The sequence below is a fragment of the Saimiri boliviensis genome, chromosome 11 (assembly GCF_048565385.1).
Source record: "Saimiri boliviensis isolate mSaiBol1 chromosome 11, mSaiBol1.pri, whole genome shotgun sequence".
Lineage (NCBI taxonomy): Eukaryota > Metazoa > Chordata > Mammalia > Primates > Cebidae > Saimiri > Saimiri boliviensis.
The window spans coordinates 93,056,569-93,069,384 of NC_133459.1; the positions used below are offsets into that span (position 1 = coordinate 93,056,569).

The following is a 12,816-nucleotide window of genomic DNA, read 5'->3' on the forward strand; positions in this document are numbered from 1 at the left end:
CCTTTCCCAACCTGTCCTCTCACACTCCCCCTTATACTTTGGGAGTCCCAGAAGTCCATGAAGGGAGTAATCTCTAAAGGCTTTGGCCCCAGAGTCACTGCCTGCTTGTCAAGAGGGTGATGGGGACAGAAAGCTATTTTAAAAGCTCCACTTAAAGCACCCTCCAAAAAAGAAAACCTAGTAGCAGCTGTTAAGGCAAACTGAAATGTTTCAGATCTCATACCCAGCCCCTCAAGAAGAACAATATTCCTTTTTTAAAATGAGATAGAACAATGATCAGGACTCAGAGTGTGTAGGGTAGAGGTGGGACAATGGAGAGGAGTCTAACTTGTTTCTAAGCAAAACAACTACAGAAACGTCAAACTGTGGTTGTCTCCGGAGCAGTTCTGCTATGAGTACCTTCTCCTTTTCCCAGTATGTTCCCCGTCGGTCCCCAGGAAAACATACCCCAGGATCCACATGGGAAACAGGAAGCCCAGACCCCGCAGTTCACTCAGTGAGACGTCTGATTTGAAGCAGGAAACCCGTGAGCCTCAGTTTTTTCACCTGCCTGCCCCACCCACCTCGGAGGCTACGGCCCAGAAGGGCTTTCCTATTTGCTAGCACTTTACTGTTTATAAAGAACCAGAGTGGTGACAACCCAAAGGCATCTCAGTGCAGGGACCTCCGCAGCCTGCAGCCTGCTGCCTTCTCGAAGTTCTCTAGGGGCTACTTTCTGAGTCGCCTTTAAAAAAACGAAACCAAACCCCAACTCAACAGTGTTGAATCAGCTGTTCATTCTACCTGGCCTGCCCCGTGTGAGCTACAGCCACAATCCCTAACAGTCACCCAGGGACAAATTAAGGAATTGAAAATGCTGAGCTTGAGAAGTCGAATTCCTTGCACTATTTGGGGTCGTTAATCACCCAGCAGAAACAGCAAGCAGGGAAAGTAGCCGGAGGGACAGAAAGACAGCGTGTAGGTCTGTGCGCTGGTGTTAGCGGGGCTCAGGTGGTGGGATTCAAATATAGATGTGGACGCGTGTCAGATGTACTCTAAATGGGCACCCAGCCAGCATAGTTGACCAATCCCAGGAACAATTAAGCTGCCCGAATCACCCCAGTTTGACAAAAGAGGAATGTGGTCTCTGCAATTAAGAGACTTGTGCTTGGTTAAGTCGTGAGTCAATGGTCCAGTGAGTCTACTGGTTCACACCCACGTGCGGGTGTTTCCCGAGAGGCACCAGAGTGCGGGGGTGGAGGGGTTAGAGAGAGAGAGAGGAGAGGGAGAGAGAGACAGACTGACTTCTGTGCAGACCAAGAAGGGTGAAACTTCACGAAAAGCCACCTTCCGGAGAGGGGAATCCTGACAAATTCAGTCTCTTCTGGAAACTCCAGGAACCCTGGCCCTGGGGTTGGGTACCCTGGCAGGGGCTTCCAAGAAAGACGCGCTTTTTATGTGCGCCCACCTATGCCTGACTCTGATCCCTTGCCCTTTCGGAACCCACGAGTTTAGGCCTGGATCCCCCTGCTCCGGGGGCGTCGCAGGACAGCACTAAGGCACCGAACTCCTCTCCCTTCCGTAGTCCTGACTGGGGGCGGGGGGGGGGGGCTTCTGGTCACACTTTCTAGCAGGCAGGCTCTGGGGCACAGGGCCGCCCTAGAACATGCCCGGATCATCTCTTCGCAGCTCTATAGTTTTAGGGACAATTTATTCAGTGAAGCTTCTCAGACAATACAAAGTTCTGAGGTTTCCTGGACGTTGTGTTCTGGAGGCGGGGCCGGGACCCGCTGACGGCAGTTTCCCAGCCCTGTTCCCCCTCCCCTGCCCCCTCAGCCGCCGGGCGGCAGAACGAGGCGGCCAGCCGACTCCTGCCCCTCGGCCGGACGAACCGCGGCTGCCGCGCCCGTCACCTCTGCACCTGCCTGGCTGAGGTGAGATGCCTGGCGCGCACCGTGAGCGCGGTGCGCGCAGGCCAGCGCAGAGCTGTAGGGTCTGCCTCGGGGTCGAGGACTTCGAATGACGGGTGGGAGAAGGGCCTGCGAGGCTGGCAAAGAATCACCCTCGGGGGAGCGAAAAGAACATACATTTTTCGGTGACCCAGGGAATGGTCCTAGCTTTGCGGCTCAGGAACCTGGGATCATTTAACGTCAAGTGGTAGGGACGTCAGTTTCCTTATCTGGAAATGAGAATAACACGGTGGCCCCACCCTCCCAAGGTGGGGATAGCTCCCAGATCGGAGATGCAGTCCGGTGGGCGGCTAGGGAAACGTAGAACTCAGGGCAGGAAAGAGCAGGCGCGCTCTCAGCTGCTTTAATCCATCTTTCTTTAGTAGAAAAAAATTACATTTAAAACAGCAATGGCCACATAAGGACAATTCAGATGAAGGGCAAGCGGGCTGACATTGCGCACTTGGGTCTTTCCTGGAAAGACGGCGGCGCTCTGGGAGAAGCCTAGTCCTCCGGCTTGTCCCAGGACCCACCCCAAAGGGCGCTGGGAGCGCGGTGAGGACGTGGCGGTCGCTTTGCGCATCTCACTCCGGAGACAGGTTCCGCAGAAAGAACCCTCCATCTCGGCCGCTTGGCTCCAAGATAATCTCCTGGCGAAAGCTTAGAGACGGCCAGCTCCTCCCGGGGACTCAGCCCCTAGATTTAGCTTCTTCCGCCGCAAAAAACAAACAAACAAAAACCTCCCAAGCCCCGCGAACCAGCAGCGCGCCTCTCCAGGCTTCCGGCGTGGGAGTCCCAGCTACACTTCCGAGCCCTTTGCTTGGTCCGCGTCTGTCCGCTCCTCGATTAGGGAAAGCGCAGTGGGGACGGAGGGAACTGCGGCCTCACGTACCAGGCCTCTGTAGTCCCCCACGCGGCCGGGTCACAAGGAAGCAATGCCACAATTAAGAACCTCCGCTAACCTCTGCCTGGAAAACCTGGTGCTGATCTAGGTCTCCCAAATAATCTGAATATCCCCAGTCCTTCCAGTAGAACAGCTAGCCTGAGCGCAGGGAAAATTGACCAGGAGCCTTCAGCTAGCCTTCTAGCTTTGAGCTAGATTAGGGGAATGGCGACTTGGTGGCTTCTTCACGGTTTCTTGGTGTATTTGGTGACTCTACAGATCCGGATGGGTCCCCCTCATTCTCTTCCTCACCACGCACACCCCGCACACCCCGCGCTCTGGGCAAGTCGGCGTCTCTAGAAGAGCCTCAGGGTTCTGAGTCCCTTGGGGGCGCGCAGAAATGGTCAAGGCAAGGTGTCTTCATAAGCTCTGAAGCTATTCCCTTCCCCGCTGCGCACCCTGCAAAATTGCTGGGGAAGAGAATTTAAAATACGATGGCCCAAATGCACTGTTGAGAACACTTTGCAGTTGGGCAACCTCGACTGCGTCTCTCTCCCCCTCTTTCCTCCCCATCGCTCCTCCTCCAGATGCACCAGAAATCGGCACTTTGATCTTGCAAAGCAGTAATTTATATTTCTTTAATTTTTTTTCCTGTAAAACGATGATTGGACCGGGGAGAAAATAATGCAATCCCCCGGGCACAGAGATGAAGAGCGGCTGTCTGGGCTATGCCGGGGCGAGGCGACGGGACCGTGCACATCTGTTTCCCCCGGGTTTGCAGTTTGCAACGCCTTCCTCTTCCACAGGTTTCTTCGGCGCCCCCTACTCCCCACCAACTTTGGTTGTTTTTTGTTCTCTCTCTCTCTTTCTCTACCCCCCAACCCTCCCTCCTCCCTATCTCTCTGTCTACTCTCTCCCACTCCACCCGGGGAACCAGCTTTACCCCAGGCAGGAAGCTAGGCTTTATTTGTCTTTGACCAAGAGTTGCTGGGCTTACGGTGGGGGCTTTGGGAGCGCAGGAGGGAAAGTCAAGGCTGAGGCTCCAGTTTGGGGAAGTGAATTGAAGAGAGAGGAGAGGAGCTCAGAGAGAAAACCTTCTGCTGCCTTGGAGAGGAAAACTCAAAAGCCCTGCACCCTCTTCCCTAATAGCAGAGGGGTAGGCGGGGACAGCCTCAGACTCAGTGAGTGGAGGGCCAATATTAGCTAGTTTTCACGCGTCTTTCCCGCCACTCAGAGCACAGAGATTTACTGGAATAAGTCTGATGTGCAACCTTTCTCAGCACTTTGCCTAATAACCTCAAATTGGATTAAGATTTGGGAAATATTAACTGCTTAAAGCGCCAAGCATCTGGGCTTCCCACTGATTTCTCCCACCCTCCCGCCAAGCCAAAGGTCCCTCCCTTCTGTGCCTGGGTCAACCTGGCCAAACTCCCACTGCTCTGGAACCTGCTGGGTCTTCCACTTCCTGGGGCCCTCAGCCTCTTAGCCCTTTCTCCTGATAACTACATTCACTTCCTGCACTCTGAGATATCTTCTCTTTGCTCCCTGGCTGCCCAGGGCACTCTGTATCCAACACATCAGTGTTTGAGAAAGGAGTTCAGGAGACCCACCCCTACCTGGCCTTCAGTCTGCAAGCTGGTTCCTCCAGCCACACACCTACCCCCTTCCCCCACTCTCCCTCTTCCAGAGTCTCCTCAGGAGGCTGCTTTGTGCTAGGAACTCTTCGCCCAGGCCTTCAAATCCCAGGCCGTGGGCCACCCTGGCTCTGCTATACATGAAGTGATGGACTTGCTCAGAAGACAGGTTCTAGAACCCCTAGTCCTCTGCCAGTATGTCAAATCCTGACAGTGCCCAGCTGCTTGGGGAAATGGGCCAAGGTGGAGGGCACTGATCTATGCCCCAGACAGGGGTGTGGCCAGGGTCTCAGTAACAGAGGCAGTGTTAACCACTTTCCTTCTATTTTTCTTTCCCTTTTTTCCTTTCTCCATTCCTTTCCTTTTTTCCATTCCTCTCTTTCTTCTTTTTTTCTTAAATTCCGTCTTCTTCCATTCCCTGTCATGTTTGCCTAGGCTTCATTAGCCTTTCTCTGTTCCATAAGGCCACAATCCACATTCCTCAGGCCCGCAGAGGCTGCTAGGACACTTGTCCACCAGCATCTCCAGCCCTAGAGAGAGCCCGTGGAGGGCGCCGTGGGGAAACTGGCAGCAAAACAGGAGCAGCTGGTGTTCGAGCCCCCAGGAGCCTCCCAGAGCCCAAGGCCCAGGTGAGGGTCTCGGTGACTCCACCTTGCACATACCTTTCCTTTGTGCATCTAACATTTCCACTCACTCACCTTCCCCAGAGTCTTCCCCAGGAAGACTTCCCCTTCCCCTAGCTGGGCTTCCAGTCATAGGTTTAAAAAATTCAGGAAAAATAGATGGAAAGAAGCCAAATGGGGGTCCCTGGATGATAGGAGAGGCTGCCCCAGTCAGCCGGCTGGGGGGAAAAATGCATCTGTAGCACAGAGGAAGCTCCCCCAGTGGGCTGTTATTAGAGAGGATAGAGTGGAGCTCCAGGAGCTGCACAGGGCAGACGCCTGGACATCCGCACCAAGGAAACCCAGGCAACACCACCTTACCTCAGAGTTTTAATGCAGCGTTTGCACAGAGCAAGACGGCCAGTGAGACTGGATTTGCCATCCAGGGGAGAGGAAAAAGTAGCCCAAGAGGCTGCCAACATTCCACTGAGAAACCCAAAATGGGGAAAAGTCAAGAGTAAAGAAGGGACATCTTCTTGCATTTCGCCCTCTTCCCGTTCCCTTCTGGATCCCACAGGAAGCGGTGGGTTGGGGCCTGGTGCAGGGTGTCCCAGGGACTAGCTTCTTCCCCTCCACCCCCAAAAGCTTCCTTTACTCCCGGCAGCCCAGGAGGCCCTCCTGGCCAGCCTTTGCTGGGGGCAGGTGGGAGGGGTCTGGAGGAAGGTAGAGTGGGAAAGAGCTGGACCTGTGGCCTCTGCTGGGGGAGGAAGCTGCAGCCACCCGGGCGCTGAAACAAGACCAAACTCACTCCCCTAACCGGAACTCCTCTAAGCCCAGAGGTCTAGAGGGATTTTGCAGCATCACTGCCAAGGTGCATCTTTTGAGGGGTGGGGTGGGGACTTCGATGGTGAGTCTGTCTCTCTCTTTCAGCTGTGTTGCCCAAGGCTAGTCTGTGGCTTGACAGGAGCCCTTCAAATTAAGCCAAAATCTTTTTTCTCCCAGGCTGAGGTTTTTCCTCTGAACTCTGGGGTGCTGCTCCCTTCCATTTGGCTCCAAGGACCTGTGAGGTTTCCCTGTCTTTTTTTTTTTCTCGAGAGGAATATGATTTACAAGTCCTCAGCTACTCTAATAAATAACTGACACCAATAAGTGCTCGGAACCTTAAGACCACTTCTTATTTGCATTGCAAGTGGATCTGAGGTGTAGGGATGACAATTAAAATAAACAGAGGACCCCCAAGTTGAGCCCTGTGAGTGTGTGTGTGTGTGTGTGTGTGTGTGTGTGTGTGTGTGTGAGTTTGGGGGTAGGCGAGAGAAAACTCAGTTTGGAAACATTTGGGGGCCCATCATAGGCAGCTGTGTCTCACTAGAGGTCATCACAGAGTGATGGAGATAGCTCCCATGCTGTATTGACACACTTTGTCCTCAGGGAGCTCCCAATTGGCAGGCAGAGGTGGTCTGCTTGGCACTGGCTACAGACCACCACTGCGAGGGCCGATTCTACTTAAGACTTAATTGCTGTTACCAGCCTACAAGTGGTTGGGGATCCTCAGCCAAGAGATTACTGGTGTGTGGGGGTAAAGGTCCAGAAGCCTTCAGAGAACAGGTGGCTTTGGGGTTGAGCCAAAAAAGGGTAAAAGCCATGCAAAGGGGGATGCTTTTGAGCCCAGGTTGGCTGGAGACCCAAAGAGAGGGCTAGCCAAGGGCTGGTCTGAGGTGAACAGCAGGATCCGCTGAGCAGAATAAGAGCTTAGCAGCATGATCCCAGTTGATTGCCCCCTAGTTCTAGGTGACTGCCTCCAGGGTCCCTTCCTGGAAGCAATCACTGTAGTTCCTGCAGTGGTACGTGTTCTGTTGGGCACCTGGCTGGGCCGCGCTTTGAGTAATGTCAGAGTGCGGGACCCCGCCCCATCATCCCCTTGCTGGAAAGGATGCTTTGAAGGCCTCTCATATGTATTTTAGATCTGGGCAGGCAAGATATTTTGGCCATTGTAAGACAGTTCCATCAGGGCTCCATCTTTCCCTGCTAAGTTACTTGAGTCAGTTGCAACCAGAGAGAGCCTAGGTGTGCACAGAGAAGGGCTGAAGGCAGAGGCGCTAAGAATTCCAGTCCTAGAATTCTTCTTGGAATTTTACCTGCATTAAAAGCTGTGAGATCTTTACCAAGCCATCTCACTCCCCTGCACCTCAGTTTTCTCATGTTTAAAATGGGGCTGGTAATCCCAGTTCTTGGCTTGTAGAGCTCAAAGCGGGTGACACAACTCTAGGTAGAGCACTTAGCAGGGGGTAAGGCATGGAGTAAAAAGCCCAGTAAATATTAGCATTTCTTAATTGGTGCAGACCAGGAGGAGAGGAGATGCAGAATGAAACCGGGTGACAAGAGAAGGCTGTGGAAATAAACACTTATTTTGTTTCTCTGGATAGCAAACACTTTCTGCAGCTTTCTGAGCTGGCTCAGAAGTTCTCATTTCCTGTGGTAAAGGCGGCCAGGGATAGTCATATTGGGTGTTAGTGAAGCCTCCATCCACCATAGTGTCACTGGCCATTGCCTCCCCCCAAGAGTTCTCAAGCCTCGAAGGCCTCTAATGCCACAGATATCATTGATAATTAGGAGAAGATGGATTCATGAATGATTACATTTTGGACATTCCTTTGTTTGCCTAGATTTGTAGGCTGTCTTACGAAGCTCTTGGAAAGTATGTGAATTAAGTATTTTTCGTAGTTACAGATGAACAACTTTCCTCTCCGCTGGCTTCCCAGGGTACTTGGCAGTGGGCCAGGGTACAATGCCTCTTGTGGCTGTTTCAGTGGGACCAGCAGTGGGACTGTTTTCCCCCAACTCTTCCCCAGCAGCAGCTCAAGGGACTCTGGCAATGGTTGCCTCTCAGCAGACACCCACGTATGTGTCTCTAGTCTGAAAGTATGGTCAGGTTATAAAACAACATTTTAAAATTACATATATCAATCTATATCTACTAATTGACTTCATTTGGAGGGCTCATTTGGGGGCAACTGTGTGCCTGATCGTGGTAATCTTATTCTGGCCAGTTTCGATGTCACCAGGGATGCTACACGTACCACTCAGGAGTTCTGGACTCCTTCCCATTCCCTTTGATTTGGTTTCAGGTAGAAGAGGTGGCCCATGAGTTACGGGCCAAAGTCACAGAAAAGCCTCCCAAGAGCTAGCTCACACTCTGCCAGCTCCTCCAACTCCAGCTAAGGCTGTGGGCAGAGGGAAGATCAATTCCAGCTGCTCCAGCTACCTTGACCTTGGCAGGATCAAATGCCCCAGCCCCACATGGGAGCTGCCCAGTTGTTCCGGTGTGGAGAGTGGTTTTCCACTCTCCTTGAATAATGGCGAATAGCCAGTGAACAACCATCCCACTCTCCCTGAATGACCATTTCCACTGGTGGAGGCGGGAGGGGAGATTGAGTGTAAGGGGACTGTAAAAATCCACATATGGATCTTTCTGGGTGATGGCTCAGGGCTGGGTAAGCTCTTGAATTTCCACCTTGGGCATTTTGCTCATAGGTGGCCATTAATTAGCGACAACTGAAATTCAACCACTTCTGGAAAAAATAAATTCATCCTTAAATCAAATACCTGATGCCTCAATTCAGCTGGCTGGAGCTGCTGGTCCTTGTGCCCCAGCAGATTTCAGGGCTAGAGACCCCTCTCCTCTGCCTCTTTTCTGCCAGCCTCAGCCTCCTCACCGCCACCTGGCAGAAACCTGGGATACCCTCTTTCTGTCCCAGGGTTGCTACAGAGTTAGCCTGCAGGGCCTGATGCCTCCTCTCATGTAAGCTTTAGATACTTCTTCCTCTCAGTGGAAAGACTAAAAGGGAGGACCGTGCTTAGTGAAGCACCTGCAAACCCAGCATGAAGTGAGAGATGAAGTCAGATCTAGGGGGTAAACCTGGTAACACTGCGGTTCCTGGAAAGTACATGAAAGAATTCTTTGTAGAACTCATCTAGCTCCCGAGTTTTGTTTTGTTTTGTTTTGTGTTTTCCTCAGGCCCGCTGACTAAAGGGCAAAGGGGCTGCACATGATTAAAAAGAAAGCAAGACAAACCCCTGCTTCTCCAACCTGCCCCAGCATTTCTCACTGTCCGGTCTGTCGGTCCCTACTGAGGATCTTGGGGCTTTGGAAAAAGTCCTAGTCTCCCCCAGGAACTGGGTGGCTCTCCCGAGAAGTGAGGGCTGGAAGCTGGGTACGCCTCATGTTTCATTTCTTTTGTTTCTTACAAGACCTTGACCACGCAGGTAACCCCTTGCAGATAAGGGAGAGGAGGTACGGGACAGTCGCGTGAATGAAGCTTCAAGAAGTCAGGGAGATCCCGGGAGAGTCACGGATTGAGGGCAAGAGACGAAGCAGGAAGAATGCGTGTTGATTTCTGCAGACCTTGGGGGCAACTGAGTGGGGCCAGGATGTTTCCCCACGTGCCTGTGTGTGACGCTGTGTACCCGCACATGTGTTGTTTCCACATTCCTGTTAAATCCTAGAAAGGTCCGTGGATACAACAACGCGTGTGGTGTCGGAGGTGTACGCATGCCTGTGAGTGCCACCGGGTAGGCATATGGCTTTGTGTAGCTGCACATGATACGTGCATGACGCGTGTACTTAGCTTCCTATAAAAGGATATGGTAGTTGCCGATGTACCCGTATCTTTTTCAGGGTGCACGTTGGGGCCTCCAAACTGGCTGACTTTGCATTAGGTTCTATGGGGCTGCCAAGCAATCCCGAGCTCCTGAGAGTGCAGAATGTTACCTTCCAGCCCTGCAGAGGCCAGGCCAAGGTGAGGGCCTGGAGGGCTTCCCAGGGAGCCCCTTCGAGTCGCCCCGAGGCCTGCCTTTCCTCCTTGGTAACCTGAGGCAGGCTCCTCCCTCAGGCTCCCGCAGGCTCCGTGGGCTCAGCTCAGGCTCGAAGGTGGGCATCCTGCATCCTGCATCCTGCAAAGGCTGGCGGGGCCTGAGCTGGAGCCTTGCGTGGCGGGCGCGCACTGCAGACGACGGTCGGGCTGCGGCGGTGCGCAAAACGCCGTAGGGAAAAAGAAGCTGGGCCTGGGGGAACAGGATTTCCTCACTTCTTGGGCGCGGCCCCTCCGGCCTGGCCACACAAGGCTCCCTTTGTGGAGGGGCCCTGATCCAGAGCAGACCGAAGTCAGCGAACAATAGGGCAATTTTGTGGCCCGCCGGCCCGGGCTCTGCCGGCCACACCGCGGCGGCCGAAGGCGAGGAAACCGGGTGGCGCTTTTTTATAGTCACCAATATAAAACTGGGGCTTCCCCCCTTTTCGCTCGCCTCTTGCCCCAGTGCCGATAGAAAGCAGATAAATTTATGAAGGGCAAGCTAAGAGAATAATTACAGGGTGAAGGCCGTTAAATTTTATTTCCAGTCCCAAAGGCAAAACCTGCGATTTTATTGCAAACATCTGGAAGGACCAAGGGATGGGCACGCTGCTGGTTTAAAATAAAAATAAAAGATTTTATTTCGTGAAAACAAAAAAACATCATTGCAGACCTTTCACCCCCACGTACTTTTATTATTTTTTTTAAAAAAGCGTGAGGGGGTGGTTGCTTAACGACTCACGCGGGTCCCGCAGCTCTCTGCGACTTGAACGAACTCGAGCAACCGGAGGTGCGGTCCGCAAGAGTGGGCCCAGGCTGCCTCCGCGGAACCCGGGTTGGGCAGGCGTTTTCAGAAGTCCACTCCTTCTCAGCATCTCACCACGCCCCAGGGTTCCAGACCAGTTATGCCGTCCCATTTCATGCTCCTGGGCTTTTTTATTTGTTTGTTTGTTTGGTTGTTGTTGTTGTTCTTGGTCTTTTGCTTTGGGGCGTCAATTTGGGAAAAGATGTGAAAAACAGAATCGTTGGCCTCACCTCCCCAGAAGATTCGATCACGACAAATAAAATCTCAGGTCTGTCCAGCCCCAGGGTCGATGACCTTTCTTGCTTTGCTTAGTTGTAAAGTTTTAGGCACGCCTTCACTCTGAGGATAGGGAAACGGAGGCATGGGGAAGGGAAGGCCGCACAGTTTGGAGGTGAACCGGGTCTGGTCACTAGGCTCCGCCTCGTCTTGCAGTCTCGTTGGTTTCTTCCCACCCCATAGACGCCTCATAATGTTTTATACCTATCTTGATGGGCGAATTCATTGTAATTCTCTCACCCCCACAGGGTGTCCTGCCCACGTGTTTAGGGGCAGCCTAATATGTCCCGCTGGCCAACTATTTTTAACTTTGTTTTCAATTACTTACTCAAAACTCCAAAATCAAAGCCGGCTGGTGGTTCACCTTGGTACCAGGCATTAGCAGTGGTGTTTAAGGTGCTATTCAGAGTGGGGAAATGGGAGGAAAAGACAGCATGTGGAGGATGAGGGCGCTCCATTTCCGGGAATGCCTGTTTGTGTTTATGACTCTCATCTGATACCGCATCACTGTACTCTTCCTTTGAAAAATCAAAATATCTCGACATGGTTAGTTTTAGGTAACAGTTACTGTACTACCTTTCTCTTTCTAGCTTCTCCCCTGCCAAGAATAGGCCGGGACCTCCACTTCCCCGTAAGCCCCTGCAGGTAGCCTGTGACACCCCAGGGCTCCTCAGACTTCCCAGGTACCTAACAACCTTCGCTTCCTTTTCAGGGACCTGCAGGGAGTAAGTGGCGGCAGACATCTTGCTTGGTCTTTGTCAATCAGTTTCAGGCCTAAAACAGCCCCGAAATGTAACAATTTCAGGGTGGATCGCCTGCAGGATCCACTCAGGGCAAAAAGTTGGAGCCTATAGCAGGGGAAGCTAGGTAGTGCCTAGGGAAAACTGGGGACTCCACCCTTACCCATAAAGAGATAAACTGGGGTAATAAGGAGAGATTTTAAAAGCCCACTGATGTAATCAGTAGAAGGAAAAGTTGTATCACACCTTCAGATTCTTACATGTAATCTCCCAAACCCTCCCTCAACTGCACACGAGTGTACGCCTAAGCACACATATTAAGCCATCCAGCTTTCTCTTTCTCCAGACCTTCCTCCCCATCAGCAGAGTGGCCCACCAAGGAGTGTATGCTTCTGGGAAAGAAGCTTAGATTAACTCTTACAGAGTCACAGGAGTTTTCACTGCTCCTCCCATTTACTTAGAGGAAACCCCTTATTTTCAAGACTGTTAAAACCAGCCTGCTTTCATTTGGGTCCGCTTGGTTTTAGTGGTCTAACCTACAATTCCAGGATATCAGGATATGTGTGTCTCTGGGACAGGGGTGGGAGCAGCCTATGTACAGTCTGAAGGTGGGGTGTGGGAACTTTTCCGACTCTTCAGTCTGAGTCCTGACTCTGCTGAGTGCACGCTTCGGGGTGGATGCAGATGTATGCTGTTGAAGGCATTGATCATTCCTTTTTGTATGTCTCTCAGATGCTGTCTTTGGACACACAGGAACAATCGAGCCTCCAGACCTGCAGTTAGGTTCCTGGATAACCAAAGAGTCCTCCCTTTCTTTCTTTCTTTCTTTCTTTCTTTCTTTCTTTATTATTATTATTTTTTTGAGACGGGGTCTCACTCTGTCACCTAGGCTGGAGTGTAGTGGTACGATCTCGGCTCATTGCAGCCTGAACCTCCCGGGTTCAGGTGATCCTCCCCGTGTCAGCCTCCTGAGTAGCTGGGACTACACGCCCGCACCACCATACCTGGCTAATTTTTGTATTTTTTGTAGAGAGGGGGTTTCGACATGTTGCCCAAGCTAGGTCCTCCTTTTTGAGAAAAATTTCGTGGTCTCAGGAAAGT

General features: G+C 52.2%; 1 long non-coding RNA gene across 1 annotated transcript; it reads left to right on the forward strand.

The window, feature by feature from the left end:
• Window positions 1–1,797: 1,797 nt before the first annotated feature.
• On the forward strand, window positions 1,798–2,873 carry LOC120360501 (uncharacterized). Its single transcript, XR_005576982.2, has 2 exons — window positions 1,798–1,913; window positions 2,312–2,873. It is a non-coding gene; the product is annotated as an uncharacterized LOC120360501 (long non-coding RNA).
• The last annotated feature ends 9,943 nt before the right edge of the window (window positions 2,874–12,816 follow it).